This window comes from Xenopus laevis, chromosome 6S (genome assembly GCF_017654675.1).
Source record: "Xenopus laevis strain J_2021 chromosome 6S, Xenopus_laevis_v10.1, whole genome shotgun sequence".
NCBI lineage: Eukaryota > Metazoa > Chordata > Amphibia > Anura > Pipidae > Xenopus > Xenopus laevis.
In genome coordinates, this window is record NC_054382.1 from 44,955,051 (window position 1) to 44,970,204 (window position 15,154).

At 36.5% G+C, this 15,154-nt stretch overlaps 1 pseudogene; it reads left to right on the forward strand.

Moving 5' to 3' along the window:
- LOC108719694 overlaps positions 1-15,154 on the forward strand; it is a 115,529-nt pseudogene that overhangs the window by 62,855 nt on the left and 37,520 nt on the right.

Sequence of the window (15,154 nt, forward strand, 5' to 3'; positions counted from 1 at the left end):
TCAGCTATATCATACAATACAACCAGTACCATCAACAAGTAGCTGGAATGCAGCATGGATTGGGGAACCGGGCTTGTGGTCAGATGTCACTGGGATTTTTTATTAAAAGTCAAAGTGAACCACAAATAGATTTTTTTTCCACAGCAAATACATCTCCCTATGTTTTCTTATAGCCATTATACACAAATAGGAAAATGACTATGTTCATTTCTCTCTTGTACTAGGTACAACGCAACAGGAACTGGGATTGAATAATTGTTCTTATACTTTAACTGAGGAAAATGATTACCATAATTACACAGGTTTAGGCACTTATACATATCACTGAGTAAACAATTTCACTTTTAGAAAAGTCACTATGCAAAATAATTTTAAAGAGGCATAAAGCACTGTGGGTACAACCTATTGCTGGAGGGGTAACATGAGAGTCCTTTCTCACTTACCTTCCTTTGACATATATGACCCACATGCATGCCACCACCATATCTACATAACTACATTTTAACTATTCTGTTCAGCCTGGTTGTTGTTTCCAGACTTCTTGTACTCCCGTAAACCCTCCATTTTATCTTTAAGTTGTTTACAGGATAATATTTAACATATTTATAATTTATTGTTGTTTAAAATGCTTTGGCTGTAGCCAATAGTCTTTTGTGTGCACATTTAAAAAGATCTCTGGGTGCAAGTACCACATTATTTTATTCCACAGAGATGATATGCATGTACCACAAAAGGGCTGGGCTCAAAATTTGCACATGGCTTAGAGTGACTATTGGCACCAGTCTAATCAGTATGAGACAACATATCAGGATGATGTTGGATAACTCACCTATATGGTCCTTGCTTTAAGCCAAGTACTGTATGCCCATCAATATTTTGGGCAAGATTTTTGTTCGGGGAGGTTACCTGTCTTTACATTAGAGAACTATAAAGGGCAGGGTCGGTATCCCAAATTAACCAGCAAGGTAGATTTGCAATTCTGACCCTGTTCCACCCAGTTATATCCCCAATGTGCCTGAATCCCCACACCCAGCTTTCACAAAATTCGTCTGATCTTTAAGATTGTAAACTCTCCTGAGAACTCTGAAACACTTAGCCTTATGTGGCAACTATTAGTATTAATGTTAGTATTGCCTTACTTTGTGGATCACAGCAGGAGCTTTGATAATAATATTAGTTTAATATTAGTTTGACCCCATCTTTTTACCAAAGTGTTTTTCAATTTTCATGTTACATTTGTTTGTCTAATTTACAAAATACATATTTCATAGATAAATTATGAAATACATGAATCAAGAACTGAATATGCCTTGATTAGTATGCAATGATATTCTCTGTCAACAATGTGTTTATAATTTGTGCTCAAGGCATGATCTAAAAGTTGAAGACATTAAATTTAATCCAAAAAAAACTTTGACTATCGAATTTCTACAATTTGATGGTCGAATTTTGAAGTTTTACCACTTCGAAATTCGACCCTTAGTAAATGTGCCCCTTAGAAACACGGTAGTAATAACATGATACAGGGAGACAAAGATCCGATATAAAAAGCTGCGCTAAGTACAGAAAGGCTAGGTATAATTAACCAGTAGGGTGGAAAAAATATTACTACAGGACTGCAGTTTCTTGTTTCTTTGAAAATATAAATATTTACTAAGGTATATTATGTTTTTTCTGAGGTTAAACAGTTAAAAAAGAAATATTTTGCATTTCTAATGATATTGGCAGTATGAAACTAGTGTAAATTGTCATAGATTAATGAAAAGTTATACATATTGATATATATTCAGCAGAATTACAGGAAGTGGCAGGTTTCAGAAAATCTTTGCTTGCTTTATAATTCCATTACCTGTACAAAGTGACTTTTTGGGGGTTATTTACTAAAGTCCAATTTTTATTTGTAGGAGTTTTAAAGGGGAAAACGAGATTTAAACCCAGGGGCTGCTAAAACTCAGAATCAAAAACTACTCCATTTCATGAGGTCATGTAAAAGTGGCAGATGTCCCTTTTACAATTGGAAGATGTCATGATCTGCGCTGGGTTTCGGTTGCCAAATTCGAAAAAAAAATGGCTGATTCAGATTTTTTTCATGATTTCATTGTCTTTTCCTGCACCGGATTTTTTCAAATTAATTAATTGATAAATAAGATAAATGTGTGGATGGGAGTTTGGTCACAGTGGTTTTAATAAAATAATGAGAAATACTCGGATTTTAGTAAATAACCCCCTTAATTATATAAAATATTTTTATTGTTGTTTTTCTTTCTGTAGCTCCAAAATATTCCACTTATTCAATCCTTCACATAAGCCTTTACCCAATGAAATTCATAGACTACATTCACAAACACACACACACATAAGCCAGTTTCATTAGTGTGGAATTCATTTGCACATTCTTTCATTCTTCTTAGGTCCCTGGGTTGTATCCTTCATGAGATGTGCTACCTGGAACTTTAATGGATACAATTTCTTATCTGTTGTTATTAATATTGTAGCTGGGGAAACACCATCTCTCCCAGACTGCTATTCAAGCAACCTCAATTTCATAATGTGTGCTCTGGACTGCTGCATAGAAACATCTACAAAAAATCGAATAGCTGGTAGAGTGAGTGTTTTATTCATTAATAATCCGTTTTGCTGGCAGAATCATAAAAAAACAACAAGCTCCATAATACAGGGATGATTACATAATAGGATAAAAACACTCACTTGTTTCTATAGAGCTATGCTATGTACCTATGAATAAATTAGTAATCAGCACTGCAGCATGTCGATTTTCTATTCATTATTTTAAAATTATGCGTTTGACATGAACCTATAAATCTAGCATATCTAAATGCTCCAGGGATGACCCATGACTTCATATAAACATGGTCAGTATGTGTGATTATTGATTTGCTCAGTGTTGGACTGGGCTTCTAGGGCCCAAAACATAACATGGCATTTAGGGGGTTATTTATTTTCTGGTTTTAGCGGAAAACACATTTTTTGCTGGTTTTAGGGGAAACCACATTTTTTTCGTGGAAATAAAAACCTTGATTTTTTCAAGATTTATTAGCGTGATCTTTTTAGTGAGACTAATAAAAGTTGAGTTTTAATTGACAAATGACTACAGCACCTGAACTAGTTAACTGGAGGACTGCAGGAAGGATACAGAAGTTACTATGTATTCCACCTCGTAATTCCTCAATAGATACATATGTTTGTTACATTTATTACAAATTAACTTGCGGGTGCACTGCTACTTTGTATTATATTTTTTTGTTATTTTATAAGTAAGCATTTAGATTTTCTCAACCAGCTGCAGGTTGGCTACTAAATGCAATCATCTGACTGGTCGGTATGGGTTACTGCCCAGGTGCAAATTTGCCCAGTGTTTATAAATGACCCCCATTGACTTTCATGCTGCCATTAGTTGTCAAAAAAAATGTATGTAATTGGCACTCCCCCAAAAAAATGTATGTAATTGGCCTCCGGCAGGGACAACCACTGCGTGAGACATCCTGTGTTGCAGCTCGCACTGTTCTGCCTTAGGGCGCGCGGCGCACGCTTCCGGATTTTACACATGCAAGGTTGCTGGCGTCATGAAGTCATTGCGCAATGGCGCAAGATTTAAAGGTATTTAAAGGGACTTTTCATTCATATTCATTGCCCGTTGTTTGGTTCTACTTAGTAATTTCCTGGGTGCGATTCCTGTATTATCTGACTCCTGTTTTGACTCCTGCCTGTCTGACTATTCTGAACTCTGTAATCCTGACCTGTGCCTGCCTTACCATTCTGAAAGATCTTCCGGTTTTGACCCTCGTCTGTCTGACCCTACTTGAACTCTGCCTGCCTTGAACTCTTCCAAGAACTGTGCTTTCTGTCCAAAACCTTGCTAATGATCGTGCCCCTTTGCTCGTCCAGAACCTTCACTTGGCTCCTCTCTTATTAAGACCTGCCGGCACTCGACTAGACGAGGGCTCCTCCCAAGGTGAAAGGCTGGCTGTTAAAGGCAGAAGCAAGAGCCGAGACCAAGGAGCCTAACATCTGTTCTGGATTTTGGGTCCCGTTCGTGACAGTGTATTTATTAACACAACATGGGGCTGTTTTATTACCAGTCATGGGTTGCGATTGGATCAGGATGTAAAAACAGGACTTCTGAGTTCTGTATGATGATATGAAAAAAAAATGATTCTGGAAGAAAAAGCAATAAAGAACAGTTTTTAAAACGCTGGTACACCTTATCCTGTCCATTGATAGGTGTTGCTTGATTATACAATATTCGTTTAGCTATAATATATTTAGATGTTCTGTGTTTCAGAACTGTTCATTGCAACTAAAGCTGTGATTGGTTCTTATGCTAAAAACTCATGGATAAATATGACTTCTAAATACATTTTTGTGTGAGTTTTGTAGCCTATGACTAAGAGGCCAATTTAAGATTGCTTGTGCCTTTAGGAGTATTTGGGAAATATCTGCATGATATAATATTCAATTGTCTGTGCTTTAGATACAAAAACATATTCAATTATACTGTAACAACATTTGTTAATTACATGTTGTCTGATTTTAGTAAGTAAAATGCAAATTGTATGGAGATGAAGTAAAAGACAAAACATCCATTTGCAAGAAAGAAGATGTCCAAATAAGAAATGTTGTGTAAGTAAAAGAAGATTTTTTTAATAAATCGACGGTCAACTTCTAGACCAGTGATCCCCAACCAGTAGCTCGTAAGCAACATGTTGCTCTCCAACCGCTTGGAAGTTGCTCCCAGTGGCCTCAAAGCAGGAGTTTATTTTTGAATTACTTGAAGGCAAGTTTTGGCTGCATAAAAACCAAGTGTACTGCAAAACAGAGCCTCCTGTAGGTTGACAGTCCACATAGGGGCTACTAAATGGCCAATCACAGCAATTATTGGCACCCCAAGAACATTTTTCATGTTACTGTTGCTCCCCAACTCCTTTTACTTCTGAATGTTGCTCACGGTTTCAAAAGGTTGGGGATCCCTGTTCTAGACATTAAAGACCTTTTAAAGCAAGCTTACATACAGTGTATTCAGTGGATATTAACACTGGGTGCCTATTTATTAGAATATGAATTTGTGAATTTTCAATTTTTTAAATTTCATTTGAATTAACTAAAAAAAAAACATCTAAATCAAATGCATGCTTATTTATTAAAAAAAAAACAAAATCTCGGAAACTCGGTTGCTTCACCCGTGAAAAACAAACTCAGACGGAAGGCAATTGCATTCTAGTCAACATTGTCAGTGAGTCTACCAATTTTTAGAAAAATGTAAATTGAAAAATTGCTCACATTTTGCTTGGAAACTGCTTGAACTTGCCATGTTTTTTGCCATGTCTAATATTACATTCAAGTTTTTTATGTAAATCTAATTCTAATTTGTGAGTTTTACCTACAGAAAAAAACCTTAAATCATTGCAAAAACTGGAATTCAAATGTTAAATGAATAGACATCTTAATATCGGTTTTATCAAGGATTTAATTTTTAATTTTTTTACAGTCATAATACTTACTGCTGATAATAAGAATGAGATACTTTCATATTTAATAATTTCTTTTCAGGGCTGGAACTTGTGAAAAAAAATTATTTTAATCCTTAATTCCATCTTGCAATTTGGCAAAAAAATTACACTTTTAAAGGAACAGTAACAAAAATTACACTTTAAAAGAACAGTAACAAAAAGTAACAAAAAACTAGAAAAAGTTGCAATTAGTGATGGGCGAATAAATTTGTGAAACCGCCGCGAAAATTTGCCAGCAATACAAAATGGACACCGGCGTAGAAAAAAAAAACGGACGCTGGCGTCAAAAACATCTTGCCGCTTCGCAAATCTTTTGCCATTTCGTGAATTTCTCTGGAAATTCACAATTTTTTCGGGAAATTCTGGAATTTTTCGGCGAAACGAAATTCACCCCAAATTCGCCCATCACTAGTTGCAATATATCTTTCCCAATGTTTTCCAATTATTTGGTATTTCTATTCTTAACTGTATCAAATTTAAGCCCACAATTTCTAAAGGGACCTCCTAAAGATTTGTTTTAACTAAAATGCCAATATGTCTAAAATAATTTTATTTGATTTATGTTGACATTTTCTCATAATTACTTTTACCCTCTGTCATGTTATGCAGAGCTGGGCTTAAATGGATTACAGTGAAAGAGAAGTTATTTAACAAAATTATACATATTCATCATGTCTCACCTGCAGTGACATTAATAAAATATATTGCAAGCTTTTTAAAGCTTATATTTAAACTAAGCTTTGAAATAAACTTTATTATTAGATAGCACCAAATGAAATGTTCTTTTGCAAGGTTCTTCTAATGAATTGTTATTTCGTTGGAGATTTTATCCAATCAAAAAAATAATATTCTGAAAATGATTTATTCTCTTTTTATAGTCAGAGGAAGTTTCATCTCCAAACTCTGCGGGAGCTCTCTGAGGTCCAAAAAATGACCCCTAGAGAATGAATGAGGTTACGAAAACTGAATGCTGTAAAGTAAAGTTGACATTTTTATATTCCATTTAGTTAATGCTATACTGAGTCTATATACTTATCTTAGAGTGTAATATATCATGAAAAGCTGTAGAGGAGATCTGCAATCTTAAAAATATTCAATGTCAACAGTAATCTTCTAACAAATATAAGTTCATAATAATGAAATCACAGTCTGTCATTATAGGCACATAACCATGTGTGCAGAACTCTTTTGTATAGTCCATGAATTATTTAGGCTTAATGCACAGGTCAATTTGTTTGACAAAGAAGCTTCATTGATAATGTATCCCTATAATATTTAGATAGATAGATAGATAGATAGATAGACAGATAGATAGGAAGATAGATATGTGTGTTGTATATAACCTAATCAGGGACTATTCTGACTATTTTGCTTAAATTTTGGTCTTCCTGTGGTTTATATCTATCCAGTAGAACCCCCATTCAAAGTTTTTCAGGGGACCAGAAAATAGTGTAAAAATGTTGTAAGATGTGGATGTGTAAAATGGAAAATCAGAAAAATGTATTATACGGGGACCACAAAAAACAATGTAAAATGAGGGAAAATGTTAAAGGGGATGTATAATTGAGGATTCAATGTATGTATAGATGGATAGTAACAAGCAGACGCAATCAAAATACAGGCATGGGACCTGTTATCCAGAATGCTCGGGACCTGGGGTTTTCCGGATAACGGATCTTTCCGTAATTTGGGTCTTCATGCCTTAAAGGAAAACGATACCCCCCAAACAATGTAGGTCTCTATTAAAAGATACTGAGTAAAACAGCTCATGTGTAAAACCCTGCTTCATGTAAATAAACCATTATCATAATAATACACATTGGGTAATCATAAATAGAAAATTGCCATTTTAAAAAAATAAGGGTCGCCCCCTGAGATCGTAAGATTCACTGTGCACACATACAAACCACATGTAAGGTCACATGAGCCAATTAACAGACAGAGTTCTGCCTTTTGCTTCCTCACTTCTTCCTGTTACAGTTAGGGGCACATTTACAAAGCTCGAGTGAAGGATTCAAATTAAAAAAACTTCGAATTTCGAAGTGTTTTTTTGGTTACTTCGACCATCGAATGGGCTACTTCGACCTTCGACTACTACTTCGACTTCGAATCGAACGATTCGAACTAAAAATCGTTCGACTATTCGACCATTCGATAATCGAAGTACTGTCTCTTTAAGAAAAACTTCGACCCCCTACTTCGGCAGCTAAAAGCTACCGAAGTCAATGTTTGCCTATGGGGAAGGTCCCCATAGGCTTGCCTGCGTTTTTTTGATCGAAGGATATTCCTTAGATCGTTGTATTAAAATCCTTCGAATCGTTCGATTCGAAGGATTTAATCGTTCGATCGAACGAATAATCCTTCGATCGTACGATCGTAGGATTAGCGCTAAATCGTTCGACTTCGATATTCGAAGTCGAACGATTTTAGTTCCTAGTCGAATATCGAGGGTTAATTAACCCTCGATATTCGACCCTTAGTAAATCTGCCCCTTAGTGTTGTAGTATTTCTGGTCAGGTGATCTCTGAGGCAGCACAGATAGAGTCACGAAATGGTGGTTCAAGGCAAGAGATTTAAAAGGGCAATATTTATGTAAATATATATTCCAGTTTGGTAAGATTCTTTAATATGTTATTCAATTTGATATAAACTATCTGTTGCTTAAGTATTCATTTTGGGGGTATAGTTTTCCTTTAAGTCTGCTAGAAATTAATTTAAACATTAAATAAACCCAACAGGCTGGTTTTGCTTCCAATAAGGATTAATTATATCTTAGTTGGGATCAAGTACAAGATACTGTTTTATTATTACAGAGAAAAAGGAAATCATTTTTAAAAATTTGGATTATTTGGATAAAAGGGAGTCTATGAGAGACAGACACACACTCACGTGCACACCCGAGCCCTAAGGAGTAGTAGACCTGGTGCTCAGACCCTAGGAAGTCGGCACTTCCACGATACTGCACGAAGGAAGAAAGCAGGTACCGGCACACAGGTGCAATTCAAGTAGGGGAATTAACCCTTACGTGTTTATTCAGTCGACACACAACGTTTCGGGGGGCACTCCCCCTTCGTCAGGTGATGCAGCCATACAAGTGAAACAGGTTTAAATACCCACAAGATACTCCCCCCAGGATCCCATTGTCCAATGTCCAGAACGGAATGCAAGATTGTCCAATCCTGGGGCAATCCCAATTAGAAGTTTCAGCACCATATGTGAAAAAAATCCAAGGTCCTAAACGAAAAAACCTGTTTCCAAAACGAAAAAGCGTAAACAAAAACCAAAAACATTTTTTTATAAAAAACATTTAAAACAGTAATCTAACGAATAAGGAAGATAACTTTCCCTAATAAATAGAAAAAATAGAAAAAAGGTTATGCCTCACCCTGGAAGTACATTTCATGTTTTTCATTCTAGTATCTGAAAAAAGTAAAAAGAAGATGGTTAAGCAAACGGAACAATATATCCAGGAGTCCTTATTATATAAAGCACATTAAACTGAATTCCTCATTCAACCCTTTAGGAGTCTGAGTCTGTAAGGTCCATATCCAATAACTTTCCCGTTGTAATAATTTCTGTTTGAAATCCTGTCCATGTTTTTTATTCACTTTTTCCAGGATTTGCCAACGCAACTGTGATACACCATGCTTGTGCTCATAAAAATGTTTTGCCAAAATCGTTTCGTGTTTCTTATTAATTTGTATATTCCCTACCTCTGGTTGGTAATTGCGAATTACGGATTTGTGTTCGTTCAGGCGCACCTTTAAAGATCTTTGTGTCTGGCCTACATATGCCATGCCACATGGACATTTAATACAATATACGATCCCTTGTGTGTTACACGTATGTATCCCATTGATTTTATGGGGAATACCTTTCAGGGGATGCATTACCTTATCACCTTTAATGATCCCATTACAATGGCCACAGTTTTGACATGGATAGGTGCCGAAAGGGATCTGTCTTACAGTTGGAGGGGCCTTTTTTCGCTTAATTAGATCCCCAATATTTCTCCCTCGTTTGTAGGAGAAGATGGGTGGAGATTGGAAACAGTTACCAATTTTAGGGTCGTTCCTAAGGACCCCCCAATATTTTAGAATGGTTTGTTTAACAAAATTAGAGTTTCTGTCATAAGTTGACACAAATGGGATTCTCTTAAATGTTTCTTTTTTCTTTTGTTGCAACAATGTTTCCCTGGGGATTTTTGCTATTTCGTCTCTCATTATTTTAAGAGACTCCTGTTTGTAGCCCCTTGCAATGAATTTGTCCATCATATTATCAGATTCTTGTATGAATAATTCCTCCGTAGAGGTAATTCTTTTAACCCGCATCAGCTGGCTTTTAGGTAACCCCTTAAACAGACCTGGTGCATGGAAACTCGTTGGTCTCAACAAATTATTTCTGTCAGTGGGCTTAGTATATAAACTTGTATAAAAGGTTCCCTCTTTCCATTCTACACTTACATCCAAAAAGTGAATATTCTTAGCATTGCATTCAAGTGTGAATTTAATTGTAGGATGGACTGAATTTAAATACAACAAGAAGGAGTCAAGCTGATCCTTAGTGCCTTTCCAGATGAAAAAGGTGTCATCCATATAGCGCATATAGGAGTCAATAAATTGGACAAATTCATTGTTAGAGAAAATAAATGCCTGTTCAAAAGAGTCCATAAAAATATTTGCATATGCTGGTGCCATATTGGCACCCATTGCACAGCCCTGTACCTGTAAGTAGAAATCCTTATTAAAGGTAAAAAAATTATTCATCAGGACCATTTCAAGCAATGTACATACAAAATTCACTTTATAAGTGGGCATTTCCGTATAGCTTAAGTACTTCCGAATGCATTCCACCCCCTCCTCATGTGGAATTGAGGTATATAAATCACGTACGTCCAAAGAACATAGAATAAACTCAGTCTGGGGGGCTTTAATGCTTCCCAACCTTGAGAGGAAATCTGTAGTATCACGTAAGCATGGTTTGAGTGTTGGGACAATTTCCTGTAATGCCAGGTCCACAAAAATTGCCAAAGGTTGAAGAAGTGACCCCACATTAGATACAATGGGTCTTCCCGGTGGATTTACCACAGATTTATGTATTTTCGGTAAAAAATATATGTGTGGGACCTGAGCATTTTTGCACATAAGTAAATTTAACATGCTTTCCGTAATTATTCCTTCCATCACAGATGAGTTTAAATATACATTAATCTGATCTTTCAGCTTAATCATAGGGTTACCTTCAACTTTTTTATAATGCATACTGTTACCCAACTGTCTCATGGCTTCCTTATCGTAATCAATGCTGTTAAGTATGACAATGCCCCCTCCCTTATCTGCCTTACAGATAACTATCTCTCCATTTTCCTGTAATTGGTTAATGGCAGCCCACTCTTGACCATTAAGATTATTACACCTAGGCTTAATTTGTTTCTGTAAGTATTTTTCCATATCCATTTTAACTAATGTCTCAAAAGTATCAAGGGCTGGGACATTACATGGTGGCATATAAGAGCTTTTAATTTGTAATTTGGAAACCAATTTCCGCTCCATGTCCTCCTGTTTTTTCGTAGTTTCCTTATCAGTAAAGAAAACTTTAAGTTTAAGTGAACGCATAAACTTAAAAAAATCCACAGTAAAGTCAAAAGGAGGGTTAGTATGTACAGGGACAAAATTTAACCCTTTGTTAAGTACAGACAATTCCGAAGGTGATATTGAATAAGAGGATAAATTAAATACATTATTTACCTCCTGGTTTTGTTCCTTGTATAATGCTTTTTTCTTGTGTCCTTTTCCGCGCCGTATCCTGGTGTGATTGTCCGATCTTTTCCTAAAAAAGCCGGTGAGGCCTGGGCAGATGAGGGTAAAGATGTATCGGATTCCGAAGATTGCTGTGAGAAAGATGGCTCTGATCCTGAAGAAATGGCCGTTCTCTTCGTGCGGAAATTTTTCCTTCCCTCCTTCCAGGAATATACTTCTCCCCTCTCGTAGTCCCTTGTGTCCCGCTTGAATTTCCTCAGCTTGCTCTGCAGGATCTCTTGCTGCATCTTTTCTATGGTTACTTGTAATTCTCTCAGTTTCACCTCGCACGTCTCCAAACTTTCCTTTGCTTTGTATTGTTCCTCCACCCGGTGAGTTTCCTGACGTAACTCTTTCAGCCCCGTCTGTAATTGTTGGACTGTAAGGGTAATGAGGTAATAACGATGCAGTTTAGACCTCATTACCCTTACAGTCCAACAATTACAGACGGGGCTGAAAGAGTTACGTCAGGAAACTCACCGGGTGGAGGAACAATACAAAGCAAAGGAAAGTTTGGAGACGTGCGAGGTGAAACTGAGAGAATTACAAGTAACCATAGAAAAGATGCAGCAAGAGATCCTGCAGAGCAAGCTGAGGAAATTCAAGCGGGACACAAGGGACTACGAGAGGGGAGAAGTATATTCCTGGAAGGAGGGAAGGAAAAATTTCCGCACGAAGAGAACGGCCATTTCTTCAGGATCAGAGCCATCTTTCTCACAGCAATCTTCGGAATCCGATACATCTTTACCCTCATCTGCCCAGGCCTCACCGGCTTTTTTAGGAAAAGATCGGACAATCACACCAGGATACGGCGCGGAAAAGGACACAAGAAAAAAGCATTATACAAGGAACAAAACCAGGAGGTAAATAATGTATTTAATTTATCCTCTTATTCAATATCACCTTCGGAATTGTCTGTACTTAACAAAGGGTTAAATTTTGTCCCTGTACATACTAACCCTCCTTTTGACTTTACTGTGGATTTTTTTAAGTTTATGCGTTCACTTAAACTTAAAGTTTTCTTTACTGATAAGGAAACTACGAAAAAACAGGAGGACATGGAGCGGAAATTGGTTTCCAAATTACAAATTAAAAGCTCTTATATGCCACCATGTAATGTCCCAGCCCTTGATACTTTTGAGACATTAGTTAAAATGGATATGGAAAAATACTTACAGAAACAAATTAAGCCTAGGTGTAATAATCTTAATGGTCAAGAGTGGGCTGCCATTAACCAATTACAGGAAAATGGAGAGATAGTTATCTGTAAGGCAGATAAGGGAGGGGGCATTGTCATACTTAAAGGAAAACTATACCCCCAAAATGAATACTTAAGCAACAGATAGTTTATATCAAATTGAATGACATATTAAAGAATCTTACCAAACTGGAATATATATTTACATAAATATTGCCCTTTTACATCTCTTGCCTTGAGCCACCATTTCGTGACTCTATCTGTGCTGCCTCAGAGATCACCTGACCTGAAATACTACAACTCTAACTGTAACAGGAAGAAGTGAGGAAGCAAAAGGCAGAACTCTGTCTGTTAATTGGCTCATGTGACCTTACATGTGGTTTGTATGTGTGCACAGTGAATCTTACGATCTCAGGGGGCGGCCCTTATTTTTTAAAATGGCAATTTTCTATTTATGATTACCCAATGGCACATACTACTAAAAAAGTATATTATTATGATAATGGTTCATTTACATGATGCAGGGTTTTACACATGAGCTGTTTTACTCAGTATCTTTTCATAGAGACCTACATTGTTTGGGGGGTATAGTTTTCCTTTAACAGCATTGATTACGATAAGGAAGCCATGAGACAGTTGGGTAACAGTATGCATTATAAAAAAGTTGAAGGTAACCCTATGATTAAGCTGAAAGATCAGATTAATGTATATTTAAACTCATCTGTGATGGAAGGAATAATTACGGAAAGCATGTTAAATTTACTTATGTGCAAAAATGCTCAGGTCCCACACATATATTTTTTACCGAAAATACATAAATCTGTGGTAAATCCACCGGGAAGACCCATTGTATCTAATGTGGGGTCACTTCTTCAACCTTTGGCAATTTTTGTGGACCTGGCATTACAGGAAATTGTCCCAACACTCAAACCATGCTTACGTGATACTACAGATTTCCTCTCAAGGTTGGGAAGCATTAAAGCCCCCCAGACTGAGTTTATTCTATGTTCTTTGGACGTACGTGATTTATATACCTCAATTCCACATGAGGAGGGGGTGGAATGCATTCGGAAGTACTTAAGCTATACGGAAATGCCCACTTATAAAGTGAATTTTGTATGTACATTGCTTGAAATGGTCCTGATGAATCATTTTTTTACCTTTAATAAGGATTTCTACTTACAGGTACAGGGCTGTGCAATGGGTGCCAATATGGCACCAGCATATGCAAATATTTTTATGGACTCTTTTGAACAGGCATTTATTTTCTCTAACAATGAATTTGTCCAATTTATTGACTCCTATATGCGCTATATGGATGACACCTTTTTCATCTGGAAAGGCACTAAGGATCAGCTTGACTCCTTCTTGTTGTATTTAAATTCAGTCCATCCTACAATTAAATTCACACTTGAATGCAATGCTAAGAATATTCACTTTTTGGATGTAAGTGTAGAATGGAAAGAGGGAACCTTTTATACAAGTTTATATACTAAGCCCACTGACAGAAATAATTTGTTGAGACCAACGAGTTTCCATGCACCAGGTCTGTTTAAGGGGTTACCTAAAAGCCAGCTGATGCGGGTTAAAAGAATTACCTCTACGGAGGAATTATTCATACAAGAATCTGATAATATGATGGACAAATTCATTGCAAGGGGCTACAAACAGGAGTCTCTTAAAATAATGAGAGACGAAATAGCAAAAATCCCCAGGGAAACATTGTTGCAACAAAAGAAAAAAGAAACATTTAAGAGAATCCCATTTGTGTCAACTTATGACAGAAACTCTAATTTTGTTAAACAAACCATTCTAAAATATTGGGGGGTCCTTAGGAACGACCCTAAAATTGGTAACTGTTTCCAATCTCCACCCATCTTCTCCTACAAACGAGGGAGAAATATTGGGGATCTAATTAAGCGAAAAAAGGCCCCTCCAACTGTAAGACAGATCCCTTTCGGCACCTATCCATGTCAAAACTGTGGCCATTGTAATGGGATCATTAAAGGTGATAAGGTAATGCATCCCCTGAAAGGTATTCCCCATAAAATCAATGGGATACATACGTGTAACACACAAGGGATCGTATATTGTATTAAATGTCCATGTGGCATGGCATATGTAGGCCAGACACAAAGATCTTTAAAGGTGCGCCTGAACGAACACAAATCCGTAATTCGCAATTACCAACCAGAGGTAGGGAATATACAAATTAATAAGAAACACGAAACGATTTTGGCAAAACATTTTTATGAGCACAAGCATGGTGTATCACAGTTGCGTTGGCAAATCCTGGAAAAAGTGAATAAAAAACATGGACAGGATTTCAAACAGAAATTATTACAACGGGAAAGTTATTGGATATGGACCTTACAGACTCAGACTCCTAAAGGGTTGAATGAGGAATTCAGTTTAATGTGCTTTATATAATAAGGACTCCTGGATATATTGTTCCGTTTGCTTAACCATCTTCTTTTTACTTTTTTCAGATACTAGAATGAAAAACATGAAATGTACTTCCAGGGTGAGGCATAACCTTTTTTCTATTTTTTCTATTTATTAGGGAAAGTTATCTTCCTTATTCGTTAGATTACTGTTTTAAATGTTTTTTATAAAAAAATGTTTTTGGT